The sequence below is a fragment of the Melanerpes formicivorus genome, unplaced genomic scaffold (assembly GCF_026170545.1).
Source record: "Melanerpes formicivorus ecotype bairdi unplaced genomic scaffold, bMelFor1.0.p_v2 SCAF_25, whole genome shotgun sequence".
In the NCBI taxonomy this organism is placed as follows: domain Eukaryota; kingdom Metazoa; phylum Chordata; class Aves; order Piciformes; family Picidae; genus Melanerpes; species Melanerpes formicivorus.
Genome location: NW_027142377.1, coordinates 10122875 through 10140774, shown reverse-complemented (window position 1 = coordinate 10140774; position 17900 = coordinate 10122875).

Below are 17900 nucleotides of genomic sequence, written 5' to 3'. Positions count from 1 at the left end.
AAGCTGAGGAGAAAGCAGTTAGTATTGCATCCTAGCATCCTCTTAGGTAAGGTGCATCACCTTAACATCCATGATTCACACTCAGTCATCATGTTGTTCTTTTCCTAAAGTGAGAATTGCTGCAGAAACATCTTTATTTGTATAGCAGAGTACTGGATGATAAAGGTGTACTTGAAATTCATAGCCTAAGGGCATATAATTTAGGCATGTGAAGATGATGATATGCATCCATTCCCAGAATAATTAGGATTCCCAAATTCTTAGACTTTTTGTTTTAATTCCAGTTTAAAATATTATTCCTCTCTGTTCCTCCCTAAATTAATGTAAAATCAAGTCTTCTATGTTATAAAAACATTGAATTCAACTGTAAGGAAGTTAGAAGAGAACAGCCTTGCTGAGATACACTGAGTTTTTTTTCAGAGAATTTATGATACTTAGTTTTCCATAGAACATGGAGTGACTATTAACATGGCCTTGCAGCATTTGACATCTTAATTCCCTATACTTTTTCCTCCTCAATTTGACAATCTCCCTCCTATTGAGATCATTATATGGCCTATTTTTAGCTTCTTAAGAACTCTTGCCCTTACTTTCAATGCAAGAGTATAACCAAAAAACAATCAACAAGAACTATGTTTAACAAATACAAAAAGAGAAAGGAAATTTCTTCCTACTGCTCCATTAGAAAGAATACCTGATAAATGTACCAGTTTAGTGGAAGGAGAGGTGAAAAGGGCACTTTAACCAGTTCAGAATCTGACATGTTTCTTCATCTGCTGTCTACTCTCAGCTTCAAGCAAGAATTGTTTAAAGAGGAGGGGGAAAAAAACCATCCCTGAATTACTGAACATGCTTGGCTGCTTTTGCCTAACATTGCTCTGCATTAACAAGTGGCCATTGAAGTTAAAAGGCTAACATTTTGTGTTACCTTTCTAGATACTGTGCAAGAGCAAGAAGAAACCTTAAGGAATTTCTCATACTTCTGCCAAAATAAAGTCTCAAATAAAATCTCAGTTGGGAAGTATTGAGCTATTCTTCCCCTTTTCAAGGTCTTAGACTAGGCATTTGCCACATCTCCAGGGCTAATGAAAGAGTTTCATGAGAAAAAAATTAGTGTGCCTGGGACTCTTCAAAGAGTGAGGAACAAAGCTGATTTAGATATAATTAGGGGTGCTGAAAAAATTCCTGGTAGAGCTGAACCCTTACTGACAATAAGAAAACACGCAAGTCTTTGTTATTTAGATGCATTCAAGTAGCTAAAGGCAAGCTGTGTAACAGAGAGAGAACAGTACTTTTTCACACTGGTGGGAGGACAGGTACATGTCTGAAGAGAGTTCCTTCCTAATGGCTGATTTTTTTTCCATTCTTGTTTATGTCACAAATTATGATAGCTAATTTTAATTTGTTCATGCATCAAATCACCAAGTACAAGTAGGATTCATATTTATTCATTACTGGTTGCAGGGACAATTGATTTACAGAGGAAAAAACTTTCCAAAATCTGTTATCCCACTTGGTAATGGTGCCAGCCAGGTTGCTAACATGTTCTTTGAGTAAGAGACAACTTGTTGAACAAGAGTTAAAGAGTTTGGAAGATTCTGGCATGGGCAGCAAGGCTCTGGAGATGAGACAGAGGGAGGTTACATACTTCTGTATGTGCAGGCCAGCGTAGACACAGATCATAGCGTGTAGGCAGAAATGCTCATCATTCTCACTGCTTTCATCAGTATGAAAAAAAGGGTTGTCAATCTTTTTACAATCTTCAGGCCCTGCTGTACACCATGGGATATAAATATTTGGCAAGTCCTTGCATTTTTGTAAATTCAGGCCCCTACTTGCAGTTGCCACTCGTGGACTCTCCTGAAGAGGAAAGAGTGGGACACAAGTTAGGGTTAATTGTGAAACTGAGTGCCCAGCACATACACCAAAGCACACAGCTGGGGCAATAAGCAAGAAGAACTGGAAGTCCTGGTCCACCAGGATGACTGTGATGCAGTTGCCATTTCAGAAACATGGTGGGATAACACATGATTGGAGCACTACACTGGGGGGTCACAGGCTGTTTAGGAGACACAGGCGAGGGAGAAGAGGAGGAGGGGTGGCTCTGTATATTAGGGAGTCACTCTTTGCCACAGAGCTTGAGGTGGAGGATGAAAGGATTGAGAGCCTGTGGGTTGAAATCAGAGGGAGGCCTAACAAATCCGACATCCTGGTTGGAGTCTGTTATAGACCACCCAACCAGGATGAGGAGGCAGATGAAATATTCTATAAGCAATTGGAGGCTGTCTCAAGATCACCAGATCTTGTCCTTGTGGGTGACTTTAACCTGCCAGATATCTGCTGGGAACTTAATTCAGCAGACAGGCGGCAGTCCAGAAGATTCTTGGAGCACATGGAGGACAGCTTCCTGATGCAGCTGTTAAGTGAGCCTACCAGGGATCAGGCTCTGCTTGACCTGCTGTTCGCCAATAGAGAAGGGCTGGTGGGAGATGTGAAAGTGGGAGGCTGTCTAGAGTGCAGTGACCATGAGATAGTGAAGTTTTCAATATGCAGGGAGATAGGGAGGAACATTAACAGAACCCTCACCTTGGACTTCCAGAGGGCAAACTTCAGCTTGTTTAAGAAACTTATTTGCAAAGTTCCCTGGGTAGCAGCCCTTAAGAACCAAAGGGTCCAGGATGGTTGGACCTACTTCAAACAGGAGCTCTTGAAGGCACAGGAACTGGCAGTTCCCACGTGCCGAAAGGTGAGCCGGGGAAGGCAACCGGCCTGGATGAGCAAGCAGCTCCTGGAGGAATTAAGGGGAAAAAAGACGATGAATCCCCTTTGGAAGGAGGGGAAGGCTTCTCCTGATATGTTTAAGGATGTTGTTAGATTAGATAGGAGAAAGAGAGGCAAAGGCCCAGTTAGAACTCAAGCTGGCCACCTCTGTGAAAGATAATAAAAAGCATATCATACTGGCTCAGAAATAGAGACCCTGTAAACTGATCCTGCTATTGGAAGGAAACTATATAATGCAGTTTACCTTTTCTTATCATATTTCTTAAACATCATTACTACTGAGTATTGAGTTATATGCTTACAGCAAAAGCAGGGACAATATTTCTTAGGAAGTAAAAAAAATGTTTCCTCTTTTTCTGTTTAACCAAATATTAGACACACTTTAAGGAAATGTAAGCAAGAGCTTTGGGATCCTATGGCACACAACACACAGAGAGCTGAATTAGCACTTAAAGTGGGACAGACCCATTGCTTAAGACACACAGACTCGTTAGAACACAGCACTGGAGAATGTAATGCACGAAGCAATCTTACCTTTAGAGGGAATGGACAGGAGCCAAAGTTACAAAATGTGCCTCTCTAACACTGGAAACTCATAACCATTTTTACATAAGTGACCTAATTATAAAAGGTGTTATAAGGTAGGCGACTGAAAACAGTCCTGAAAAAAATCAAACACTAATTCATTATGATAGTTCTACCTTTATATGCTTTTTACTCTCTATAATTACCATTCAAATACAGAAGCATTTACCCTAAAACTTACCCCAGCAGCAAATCCCAAATTTTTGACCTGCTGGGCAAAACTAAATGTTACATTTGACATGTGGCTGTCAGAGAGGGAAGAAGTCGGGGGGAGAAAGGGCGAGAAAATAAGAAAGACATGGGGGGAATATTAGCAAGGCTTCCTTTAAAAGCTAAGTTCATAAGAGCTAACCACTGTTTTAAGGAAACCTGGTACTTTGCCTCATAAGAGAACTTTGGTGAACTAGACTGTACAAAATTATAGAGGTTATTATGTTTGTAGCCTCCTTGCTGTGCATTCTTCCACAGAAGTGCTCACACCCGCTGTGCGTGGCCAAATAACATGAATTAAAAATGCTGCACAGTGACGAACTTTGGTTTCAGATGAAAATACCTCAGAACTGGTTGGCTATTAACACCTCAATATCTCCAGTGGTCCCAATCTCCACATCTCTCAAGCTGCTAATAATATAATGCAGTCAGAAAAAAATGTTTTTTCAACTCCAAGCTACACCTGGAACCTAGATAGAATCATAAGCGTTTAAAGGCTAAGAATGATACAATCTGGGCTTAGAGTTTGGAGAAATAAACATCCTAGGGTCATAATTTCTCTGCACTACCCCCCAAACTACAGTGCATGTGCCCATCTGCCCTGTGCATAAAGCACATGCTAGCAGCCCACATTTGCCATGACAGCCATGAAATCTCAGGCCATTTTGCAGAAGCCATTATCCTTAGGGATAATAAAATTTTCTAAGACAACAAACATAAGGAGGTACCAATGCCCAGCCAGAAAAGAACTGTTTTATGGGTAGCTGTATATTAGTTTTAGGACAGGGCTACTGGCAGCTAGCGCCCTAAATTATGTCTAGGAGACACATGAAGTGAGACAAGTGGAACGGACAATAAATGCCAACTGCCGCAGGCAAGGTTTATGGGGCCAGCAGTGGTTTAACATTTGGGCAAATGTCTTGGACATGCTAATTTTCTAATTCTCTCTCTGACTGAAAAGACCAATTGGCGGTAGCCAACACAGCTCGATTTTAATGTCTCAGGTATGGGATCTTTACAGAGTCCTGTTTGCGATCCAGTCTGCAGGTAAACAGCTCCACAAAAATGCTAAGTAACACTGAATAAACAAGTACAAGAAAACTGCAAACTGCTCACAGACATACTGTCAAGCACATTAATTGCTCCCTTCCATTTTATTGGGAGACCTTTATAGTTGTGGGCAAAACTATACTATCATGCTAAAATCCTTTGATCACTCTTTATACTGGAAGCTTTTGTGAAGCTAACTTAATACTGTTGTATTCATGCTGCCTAATCTGAATAGGTGCTAAGTGCTTCACCAGCAGAGTTGTGGAAGAGCATGGAGAGATGCTCTTTTTATTCAATTTCATTCCATTCAATAGGTTGAACTTCTTTGCTTACATGATAAATTTCTTAGCTCTGTTTTTTTTCCCTCTCTCAGATTTATGTATTGTACTCTGTTCTGTCATTTTGATTTTCTGGTTTCCTTTATCATAAATGAAACTAGTTCCAAAAAAAAGTTGATCTTCAAGCTTTTCTGCTTCAGACTTAGTTGTTGCCTAAGCAATCACACATGCAGGTCAAAGTTTAAAGGCTGATCCTGCATCCAGAAAACTCAGTAGCAGAGGTCCATTTGTGACCATGAGAGAAAGAAACACAGATCCAAGAGGGTAACTTGCCTTTTCAAATTCTGCAGCAGTAATTGTAAACCACCTAGTATACTTATTTTAAAAGGATGAAAGGGGTAAGCCTTGATCTTGCCACTAGACACCATCCAATCCCAGCAGGTACCGAAAAGGCAGTCAAAATCTGCAAGTGAAATCCTGGACCCGGTTAACGTCAGTATAATAAAATCAAGATTTCACCGAGTTACCTCTCTCTTACCAATTTCAATCTCTCTCATTTCAAAATGAATTAGAAAAATACTTTAGGAAAAATAACAGAAGGAGCAAAACAGGGAAGGAAAACGAATGTTGCCTTCATCCAGAATGCTGGCAAAAGCTTGTAATCAGGAAAATTCGAGGGCCAGTCCTGCAGCTTTGTTTTAATTGCACTCCTCTTCAGATGAGAATCTCTTACAGTTTTAAATTGCCTTGCACTCCCTGCATGTATAATGTCCAAGGGAGTTCAGTGAGGGCTTGTAGTCTCCATGAAGGACAAAAACATGTAAAAGTTAATTTTTACCCAGGTCATAAGCTTCCTCTGCACCTTCCATGAAGTAGGATATACAAGCAAAAAGTGAAGTAGCATATAAAAAATTAATGTGAATATTTTATCCAGAACCAAGGTAACTTGTACCTCCCCAAAAGGGAGGTTTCACCTTCCTTCAGATAAAATCTGAAATATTTTTTGTTATGTCAAATGAACCACAACTGCCAGATCTGGGTGGTGAAGAGGGGCAGGCAGTTACTAACTAAGGGGATTGCTGAGTACATGCAATGTGAGCACTTTAAGTGATTCTTTCTCAGGAGTCACAGTGACATTCCTTGCTTTTTTAAATTTTATCTTACTGGATTGACTATTTTCCCTTCCTTATGCTAGCCCTAATCAATACCGTAGGTCAGACTGAAACAATGGACAGCCCTAGAGCCACATACATTTAAACCACTTTGACGCAAGTATTGATCCAAAGAGCATAGACGTGGAGGTGCTACTTTTATAATGGACAAGCCTCCCCCTCCCTCTCTTCCAGGTTTGCACTTCATGAGATAAAACAGAACTGTCTGCCCAAGAGCAGGAATGAATACATGAATTAACAGATCCAAAGATAGACCAAGCCTCAACGATGAATTCTGTTAAATCCAGAAAGCAAAATTCTATCTGCATGAAGTGCAGGTATGTTTCATGGCCTTGTTTTCTTCAGTGTTTCTGTTTCTTCATTCACACTTTCTAGTAAAGGCACTTTGGCAGATGACACATACAGTGGTAGAAGAGAAGTAGTGCTCTGTGTTAGCATGAACGGTGCTGCTGACACAATGTCCGCCACAGCCCGATACTTAATTCCCATGTACACAAGCCTATCAAAGCATTTTATTAGAAAGCCACTGTCCACAGCTTATATTTAGAAACAGCAAGTCCAAGCTGCAATCCAAAGATGAGATCAAGGGAAGGAAAGAATTCTAAGGACTGCTTTGAAATTCAACACTAAAAAGATCTGACATTCTTCTATCTGTAGGCATTTTTAGGCTGGACTGAAAATAAAAAGAAAACCTGTTTGTACAGAGAAAGCTTGCCTGGCCCTGTGCCAAGACAGGAAGTCTATCAAAGCTGGGCAGTGTTTGAAAGCAACAGAATACTAGAACCAAAAAAAGAAAAGGGGGGTGTAGGGGTGAGAGAAACTAGAATGAAAAGACTTACTTCTACATTGACTTTTTTGCTGTATTTTAGATGGCTGCACACAGTTGTTGATAGCTGCACCACTCCCTGTTTATTCAGCTCAAGCCATGAGTTCTCCATGTGTGTGGCCTAACTTCAGGTGACTGTTGTCCAGCCATGGCAGCACTGCTCATGAAGAGGATGTGGACACGAGAGTTTCTACATCCAAAAGCCAGGATTAATCATTCCGATCACCACAGGACAAATCAGGTGGGGTACTCAACAGCAGGGAGGTTAAGGCCTAAGGTGAGATGATTTGCTTTGTGGTAGAGAGACACATTCACCACACACAGGCAGACAATTACAGCAACATCAGTAATGTCATCTTCCATCCTTTGACCTTGGAAGAACATTAATTCTGAACAGACATCATCTGGATTTTTTAAAACTCCTTTAATTTTTAAATTTTTATTCTTCCCCCCCCTAAGATTTTGGCTGTAATATATTCAGGTACAAATGGTGCTGTCATCTTGAGCTACAAGTTGGAAAGTTATTACTTTTAATATGCCACTACCTTAGGCCTCTACTGTTATGTAAAAGAAAAATAACCTTGTGTGACAGTTTAACATTGATCGATGTGCCTGCCAAATGCAAAGAGATAAATAAGCAGGTGATGAATAAACAGCACTTCAAGTAAAGACATTACGCTGCATGCATAAAACGACGCCAGGCACCTAGGAGCTGTGGGTGGCCGAAGGTTAGCCATTTCATGCCCACTCAGTAAAGCAGACTTAATCGCTTCCAATATTTTCTGTTAAAAAGCACGCTTAATGAGCCAATTTCACAAGCCCAGAGAAACTGATTATTATCTCTGAGTTCCAACTGAGTTGGTTGTTTTCCAAGAGCCAGTTTTTCCTTGACGGGATAAAAACCTTTTAGAAAAAAAAAAAAAAAGAGGCGAGAAAAAGAGGAATAGAAAGAGGAGCTGGGAGGGCGAGGGTGGCACTAGATGGCAGCGTTGCTCTGCCGCCGGAGCTGAGGAGCGCTGCGGGGCCGCTCCGTCTTCCTAGCCGGGCCGGGCGCTCCTCTCCCGGCCCCCTGGTCCGGCCGGGGACCTGCAGGCACAACCGGGGTCGCTTCACTTTTTGTCAAGCGGGCCTGTGCGTGACTAAAGTTGGCTTGCCTTCCTGGTCGTGTCCCCTACAAGGAGGCAAAGCAGGGCTAATTGTCCCATCCAGGCTTTGACAAGATGAGCGGCCGCCCTCGTTCTCTTAAAAGCCATCCAGACACTGTGGAGCAGCAGAGATTTCACCACGGCACAAATTTGAATGCATTCAGTCCTGTGGGGAGCTGGCTCCTGCTGGATCGGAGCAATCTTCATTTCCAAGGGCACTTGGGCTTTTGGGTGAAGAAAACAAGCCAGAGCAGGTCCATGAGGGCACCTACGTTCCTTGCAGGGGGGTGGCGATGTGCTACCCTCCCGCTGCACAGCAGTGTTGTGAAAGCCACATACACCCCGGAAAAAGACAAAACAAATGCCACACACACCCCCAAAAACAAACAAACCAAACCAAAATAACCTGAAGCAAAACACACACACACACAAAGCCCCCTAAACTCGGATTATTGTCACCAGCAGCAGTTAGTGAATCACCACTTAGGAAAAAATATCCAATAGCTAGACCGCAGCATATAATTAATTCATCCATTAAAAAAACCAAACAACAACAACAAGAAGCCCTAACCACCTCAAATAGAAGTGAAGTGTCATCAGGTTTTAGATCTAAACCCCCAGTTAATTATTTTTTATGAATATTCACAGGAAATGTACAATTTCCAAACTAGGCCTTCAATTACTAATCAGTTAGCCAAATAACTGGTAAGATGACTTCTCAAGAAAAACTGATTTTTAAATGGAATAGACAAGCACTTAGAAATGTGTTTTAAAATAGAAGGCATTGTTGGAAGATGGATGGTGGAAATCCACCATTTAAATTGTTGATGCAAAAAGCAAAGCACTTGGAAGGATGCCATGATCCCAAGTCCAGACACGTTTCAGAGTAGTACAGAACTTTCCATGTGGGCAGAAGCAGAGAACCAGGCTTTGGTCCATCCTGTCCAGCAGCCCAGCTACCGGCATAACTCCAGAAGTCTAAAATTAGTTCTTCCCATGCATTCACACCTCTCACAATATGCTGCTCAATTGCATAGTTGTATTTCTCAGGGGCCATTCATATTCTCTAGACTCATGACTTATCTGTGAGCTAAAGCACAGCTGAGAAACGCTGTAATTCTATTGTATGTATGCTTGCCTAATGCATTCTCATCAGGAGTACAACAGATATTTATGAAAGAGGAGTGCAATTAGACACAAATCACTGTGTTTTCTAGAAAAGAAGATCTCTGAGATGCTGCTGTTGGGAACTAAATATGGAGGCAGAGGGTGTTCAAGTGTCAAACTGATACAAGGCCATGATGCGGATTTCCCAAACGTACAGAACTGGATGCTCTTGCTGACAAAGCAACAGTTCTCACCAGGCAATAGTGATGTGTTCCTCAATTCACTCCAGTTAGGTGCTGACTCACAAACTAGTATATCCCAGATACACTTTATTCTTCCATGAAACATAGCCTGTGTGCATGAAAACACCCTGTTCATTGTCCTCGAAGCTCCTGAGTTTTACAAAGAGGCATTTGTGAGCAACATTACAGACCAAGGTAAGAACTCATACTATGGACTTCTCTAACCTTCTGCCTTACTCGAGAACAGCATTAAAAGCTAGTGCCTAGTTTTTCATTCCCCTCATGACTTCCACAGAGCCTGAATAAGTCAAGATACTTCAGTTAATATAATACATAGCAAATTTATACTTTGGGGCTTATATCCTAGGAGGATATTTTGATATGTAAAGAAATCGATTACTCCATTGATAGAGAAGTGCCCAAAACACCTTAAAGGATCTGAGCCTTAGTAAGACGGAATTTTCTGCTAAAGAGAATGCGCTGAGAGAGTATTTGTGTGGTCTACATTAGCCCTGTGTATTTAAGAAGTCTCCCATGTATTCTGCCAATTTAAATCAAGTTGTGATTGGTTTCTGATCCAACCAAAAGATAGATTTGATGAAATAAGACAGGTAAAGCTCATTTTAGGACAAAGGTTGATTTGATAATCATAACTGCATTTCTACTATATCTATTTTCTTAAGTGTTAGTAGATTTATTAGACTTTTCCTGTATAACCTATGGTTGATTTGCAGCTTCCTTGGTAATTTCATAGTAGGCAGGAGCAATTTCTTACATCTTCAGCAATGTCTTGAATGTACATTTTTTATATTAATGATCTCACCAGAAGAAAAAGTGTACCATGAATGCATGATGGCCATATGGAAAAGACAATGAAGTTTAGTAATTAAAACTGAAAAGGGAAAGAACTATGCAGTAATTAGAACACTGATTAATCAGCTGATAATTTTATCTTGATTAATGCTGCTGATTTTCCTCTTCTTATTGACCTAGGAAAGGTAGGTTTAAACCAATTAAATATAAATTATTCCTTTTTTTTTTTTCCCCCCACATTTCAGGCAGATTCCAGTGTTCTAAGTCATAGTATATTTAAGATGTAGCACTGAATTGCTCCTACTAAATTGGGCAGCTCAACAAAAGGTAAAATAAGGTTTATGTTCCAAACATGCTGATGCTTTTATCTAAGACAGAATTGGACAGAATCAGTTATTTCATTATTATCTGGGGAAATTTAGGTTAAATCGCTGTGGAAAAAAAAAATACTCCACCTGTTTTAAAGCTGTAAGAGTAGGAAAACTAAAAAGATGCATTCTTTTTATTTGGCCAGAGATATGGATGCATAATGTAGTCCTGAAACTTAAAGAAAAGGTTCTATTTAAATGCTCAAATTTCCCTTCATGTGCAGAGCTTTATTATTCATGAGGGGAAAGTGTTGCCGGTACCAATCTCACTCCCATGTCTGTTCACGGACCATAAACAACAGCACCTATTCTTGCTTTCACATGCACAGTTCAGGGATTAAAGCTACTTATTTTAAGCCCTGCAACAGGGGAGGGAATTTTGTGTATAGTCTCATTCCATTGCATTCGTATGTGAAGTGGGCTATTTGTGGATGGAAGACACCAACACTTCACAATCACAGAAGCCATCCTTTTGCAACTGCAAAATACAGTCATTCAAGATACTGTTCTTGGAGATAAATATCTAGCAAATACAGAAAAGTTCACAAACAAAATGCAGGTATCTTAGTTCTGAAAATTAAGATGGAAAATAGCCCTTGCTAGACATGTGCTTAAACTTGCTGTGGTAGGAAAACCCTGCAGTCCACAGAAAACAAAATCCTGCCCCTCCCTTTAAGGCTCACCTGCAAACATAGCATGCTCGGTGGTTTCACACATGCCAGCTTCTGCAGTTTTGTACACTGGAATGGTGATTAAGGTTAGCAAAACTGTGGAAAGGTAAATCTACAAACCCACACCTCAAGCACATTGCTTCCTGGCCACTTTCTCACTGGAATTTCAGGTGGTAGAGCAAAACCACACCTGTGTATGATGCTAAAAAAAGCAGCTGCTTAACTAAGGTTATGGAGAGCAAGGGGAAACCCACAGATTCCTAGTTAAGGATTTCAGCTGACAGAAGATCCCTCTTTATCCATCTGCACTACTTATTTCAGTTTTGTCTTTGTTGTAGACCACAAGAGCAAGTGAAATTATTTATTGCAAATAAATTATCCAATTGATTAACACTTTGCTTTTCCTGCACTTTTCCTGCTATTTGTGTGACATGAATCTAATTCTGCAAGTCAGTTTTCTGGTGTGTTTGACCACTCATAAAAATCACATGGCACTGGTTTCTCTCTTGGAGGGAAAAACTCATCAAGGTATGATGAATTATTAAATAAAATAAATTAAAATTAAACCCAACTACAGAGTAGAAGATATTTTGGTTGAAGTTAACAAACACACACAGGTATGCGTAAGAGAAATACATCCTTCTGAAACAGAAATTGTCAAACAAAGAATATGAAGAAACCAAAAGAGAACTGAAGAGTTTTCACATAAATAGATCAATTCTGTTCATTAACATCTTTTACCATGTCAACAGAAATCACACTTCTGTGTTCTCTGGGAAGGGAACAAAACAAATGATCCTTTAGTACAGGTCAAATCAAGTGAGTGAAAATGAATGGGTCAATCACAACAGAGTAAATACTTCATTCAATGTACCATCAGGCTAAACCCAAAGTAGGTTTGTTGTGCAGATGTGGTTACCATTGTAACTGATCACCTTTATGCTAGCAATACTCTACAATCCACTACTTTGCAACTTTTTAGGTATGTTACTAAGGCCAAGTAGGCCATGAGATTGCCTCACTTGGATGGTCAATCATGCTAATAGATAAACCACACATCAAAAGAAATCTTATTCTGCAACTACACGTATTTGCTCCATAGCTAAACTAAAAACTTTGCATTTCCCTTTTCAGATATACAGATTTTATAGTCACAAAATTAAGAAATGGTGTCTTGGTGGACATAAGCCTAGTAAGAACTTCCATAGCTAAACAATTACAAGAATAAATGTCCTGTTAATTCATTTCCCAGATGTTGCACTATATCCTAGTTATGCTTTGTCTATTTTGGTCTTTTTAGAAGCTCCTTGGGGGCAAGGAACACACAATCCAATCATATCCTGTCCTTATATGGAAAAGATAAAGGTTAATGTTTTCAAACCAAGGTGCCTAAAGTATAGTTCAAAAAGCTGTATTCAGAATTGCATACACATGGTGTCACTTAGTTGTACCAAATCATTCGCCAGCTCTTGGGCATCTCAAAGTTCAGCACTTTTAAATTAGGTCACTCCATCTAAGTATGGATTTTCTAGAGAAACTTTAGGCATCACAGTTTGAAACAGAGCTGGACTGTGTTTTAACTAGCTGGAAGCCCATGTAACTAGGAGCATGATGTTTTTCACTACAAAAGGAAGCAAGAATTTGAGAAGCAGCAACAAATACTTTTCAACTGCAGCCACACAGCTATTGGCCAGTCACCATTTTTTGACAAAAAAACCCAAACCAAACCAAACCAAACCCAAAAAACCCACAACCAAAAACCCCCAACAACTGTTAGATTAAGACATATAAAATATTAATTTAGCTAAAAGTAAAGGGGGAGCATGTGAAAAACAAACCTCACATCACCATTCCTTATAATCTTCTTGGTGTATTAACTGTGAAATGGAGTAGGAGAAACAATCCTTTACATAATCTCACTTGTTGGTGAGCTTTTGTATTTGTCTGCAGAATATTACATATAATTAAGTATAACTGGTATACTAGTTATTTAATAGAGTTACATACTAGAAATCTCCCAAATTGTAGAAGCTCATGAGAAAACTGGAATGACAGTACTTAGATAAACCTGTTCTGAGAGTTTGAGAAAAATACCTAACCCTGTTCACAGTGAATTGTTAGCATTTGTACAACCATTTCATCAAAACTGTTCAGCAAGATGCCTAACTACTGTAGGTTTGTAAGACAGGTTTATAAACCGGCACAACATCCCCAATTTCATCTAATGGAAGCATGTTTCAGAATCACAAGTGAAAACTGGAACACACTTGTTTCAAATAGCTTTAGACTTCACAAAGCCTAATTTTACATAAATTGGCATGGGGATTAAAAAAAAAAAATGAAACCAACTTTATGAAACAAAGATGTAAGTTACCAGGTCTTATGCTGTTAATTTTATTAACTAGTGGAAAAGCTGATGGAAATTTTCACACCTTTATTTTGGAAAAGTCAAAACATTTTATCTAGAGCTTATGCAATGCTCTTGCTTTGGATAACTTTCTGATTAATTTACAGCAGTTACAAGATCTTAGGTGAAGAAGCTACTTGGATGTTCCTGCACTGTCACAGAAAAGTAACACTTTTTCTGTGTTAAGGGCAAGGACATAAATTGAATACAAAGTTTTATAAGTACCACCCTGAACTAGAGAGTAGGATCCACTGATACAGAAATGAACAGCGCCTTCTGCTTGAAATTCAAGAGTACCACAGTAAAACCAAGGCAATGCTGCTCATTGGAAAGGATGGACCAAAAACACCTCATAGAAGAAAAACCCAAAATCCTAAACGGGAAAGATATTTCCATTTCACAATGAATGCTGACACATATTCTATTAAAAAGGCAATACAGTAAGTAAAGAACCATCTGAGATACCAATGCAAATGGAAACAGAGCAGCAACCACATGGAGATGTTATAAACAGTATTTTTTAAATTATTAAATCATAGAGTGTGAAGGTTGATGACATTCAATAAAACTGTTGTTAGTGGTAAAATGAAACAGAGGAGGGTACTTGAGATCAAGAAAACCATTATAGCTGATACAGTAATTAAGATCACAATGGACCATATATGTGACTAAAATTACAAGAGAAAGTTTATTTATTATTGAGTCAGGATGAAACATTGCTCCAAATCCATATAAAAGCCAACAAGTGTGGCCAGGCTCTAGGGTTGCAATCTAGCCAAGCTCCTCTGGAATTCTAGCAGACAGCACAGAGAGTACTTGGGTTTTGCTATAAAAATGCTTCAAGCTAATGAAAAGTCTGTGTGATCAGCAAAGAAAATGCTGAAGTTAATTTTATGAGGTGTTTGATGAACTAAAGAAAGCAAGAACAATATTGCAGGTCAAATAAATGTAACAAATATTCTAAAATAAGAGTGAAAAGCGCCTGGAGGGGAAAAAACTAGCCAAACAAAAAAGTACCATGCTAGTAATTTACCACAAACAGTATTATTCAGAACTGTTCAGCCCCTGTTATTGTACAAAATTAAAATCCTTACATGCAAACCTACACAGGGATGCCAAGTCATGAACAGTTACCCAACTCTTTGTAATGTACCACACACTTTTTTCATTGTTTCATCACTTATGCAATTCCATAGAAAACAACATTCAGTGTCAGCAGCTCAGATAATAAAACAGAGCACATCCAAAGAAAGAATCAGAACAGGAGTCAAGACTAGAAAAGTTAAAAGGTGATAATGTAATCTGATGGAGATTCAACACTCTAAACAAATAATAGGTGATCTCAGCATCTTGTTACAGTTTAATTGAGGTACAGACTCACAGATCCCCTCATCTTCTGCCAAGAACCCAGTCTGATAGAAGATGGATGTATATGGTAAAAGAGCACACATGCTAATATACCAGCTACCAGATCTACCTTCTAATGCCTGAAAGATTACCAGAGCTAATGGGATTTCCAGAGGTTTCCAAGATAAACCTCATCCATATGAGATGCTACAAGTCTGAATGGGAGGGAGACCTCCAGAGACCCAGAACTACAAAACTACAGAACTACAAAATTATTTGCTCCCAAATCATAGTTGAGTGATGAACAGTAGTAGAAGATGTCCACCTGTGGTCCACCAATAGCTAATCAGTTACATTCAGAGAACACCCAGTTAGTTAAATTGTATGAACTTCAACATTCACTTTCACATGTACAGTAAGATACAGCTGGTTCATGCTAAAAGCAGTGTCCAGATAATTTTAAGAAGCCCTCCCTCTACCACCCAACAGCTAATGACTTTCTGGTCCCATATCAACTCCTGGGCAGCTTTTAGACTTCAAAAATGGCATTCCTAAAAATCATAACATTATAGAACCTTTCTCCTCTAGAAGGAATGAACTACACCTTGCATCTCAACAAGCACATTTGGCATTTACTACCTAACTTTTTTGGCAGTTCACAGCTTTAGATAACGGCACCATTTATGATTTTCCCCTACTGTCCAAACACCTTAAATTCTTCGCTCCCAGCATCACTGATCACTCTTCTAGTGTCCAACCAATATTTTTTTTTTTGTTCAACTCTCAGATCTTGGCTAACTGAACACACTGTAAAATCTCTGCAAAACTCCAACTTCTCTTCCCAACAATTTCCTTTCCGCCCTGTCCCAGCAACTCGCAAATTCAACGTCCCAACATACTCATATTTCTTCTACAGGCAGCCTTGGTGAAAATTATTCTGTATTTTTCTGCAGCCCAAACAGCACTTTTCACAGTCAGGATTATTCTTCACATTGTTGTCTGCAGTCAAAGTCACTAAAAAATTCCTATGGTCCCAGCAGCACTAAAAATACATAACAGCCTCCTTACAATAATGTCTGTGAATCACAGCATTCCTCAGCTGACATAAGTAGTTAAAATAGTTTTGAAAAAAAGTTAAAATAAAACTTTTTAAAAGTTCAAGTGAAAAATGAAAAAGGTTGAAAAGGACTCCCCTACCGTCTAACAATATTAAAGTCTGCCTCAAATTTACAAACGTACTCAGCAACATCAAACGCGTCGGCTTCAAACACACGCGGCAGCTTCAAACCTTGCAGCTTCAAATGCGGCAGCTTCAAACACACGCGGCAGCTTCAAACGCGGCAGCTTCAAACACTTTTGTGGCAGCCATCTTGCACACGCTCAAAAGAGCACAACCTTAGAAACCTTAGGCAGGCACCTTATCCACTAGGCTACACAGAGGCTTTGTTACAAAAAAGAATTATTGGAATTTGCAGACGTTAAATTAGCCCGTAGAGGGAGCTCACACCGTCCCATAAATGTACAATAATTGGAACATACTGTAATTTAAAACATTTCTCTATTAAGCTCTCTACAGAGAGGCTACAGAGGTCAAAGTAGAGCATTCCTTACTTCACACCAACCTCTGTGAGCCCATAAAATTTCATTCAAATTAGACTCCATTGACCATGTATTTTGTAGCTCCAACAAACAGAAGAAGAGGTGTTTGGCCACGTATTCTACACAACAAGCACAGCTTCTCATAATCATCATTTGCACTTAATGTTGGAACAAGAAAGACTATGTCAGAACTCAAGAAGAACAAAAATCTGTCAGTTGGAATTGTCATGGCAATGCCCTCAATCTCCCCACACGTTCCTTCTGTTCAGGCAGCAAATGGTAGTGCTCTTTTGTAACTTGGCTAGAGCTGTTCTTGTGTCTCTCAGGTTTCTGTACGACAAGCAGCGCTTTCAAAGAGTATTATAATAGTGTGCTCGATGTTCAAAGGTTGACAATCAAAATTGTTAGCCACTGGATGTTCTTTAATGAAGCCACAAGTAAACAATGACCCAAATTCCCCTGGAAGGGTGAAATAGATCAACCACTCTGCAGAAGAACATATTCAATAAATGTGAAAGGAAAAGGAATTTTCTATTTCCATGTTGCAAAAGATACACCAAAAACCAGAACCATGACCTTAGCTAGAAAGGCTCTGAAGCCATAGACTGATTTACATCATGCAAACTGAAACAGCAGAGCTCATTTATACCATATAAAGGGAGCTACCTTCCCTCAGCCTGAATGCACAATAGAACAAACCGGTGTGCAAGGAAGTAAGAAAAAATGTTAACAAAGAAAGGTTTTATTTAACTTAACATAAATTGGGACATTCTAAGCACTGCACAGATTGATCAGAATTAATTTTTAAGTTGTGTTTTCTACTCTGTAACACAGCCAACACACATTTAATTCTCATGATGCAAGGGCCTACATCCTTCAGAGATTTAGTGCCTCCCATTTTGCAATAGCAGTTTTTCATGTTATTTTAATTTTATTGGGCAATGTGTGATTGTTCTGAGAGTCACATACTCAAGTCATCAAGAACTAGAAGGAAGGGAATATTAATATTAGATATCAGAACAGGAACACTCTTTTTGTTTAGAGCTTCCTCTAGCAACCATATGATTATTGTTGGACTGTGTAGTTTCACAAGCATTCAGAAAGATCCTATGTTTTCATCCAATGCTCCTTACCTACCCCAAAGCCAGCGTCTTACCTTGTTCTCCCTCATTAAAGTAAACCAAGCCATCAATCTCCACCTCTTCTCCCCTCCAGTTCTGGATGATATTGACATATATGAAGCAATTGTAATCAATACAAATTCCAGGACCATCGACGTTCAAATCCAAACCTGAAAAT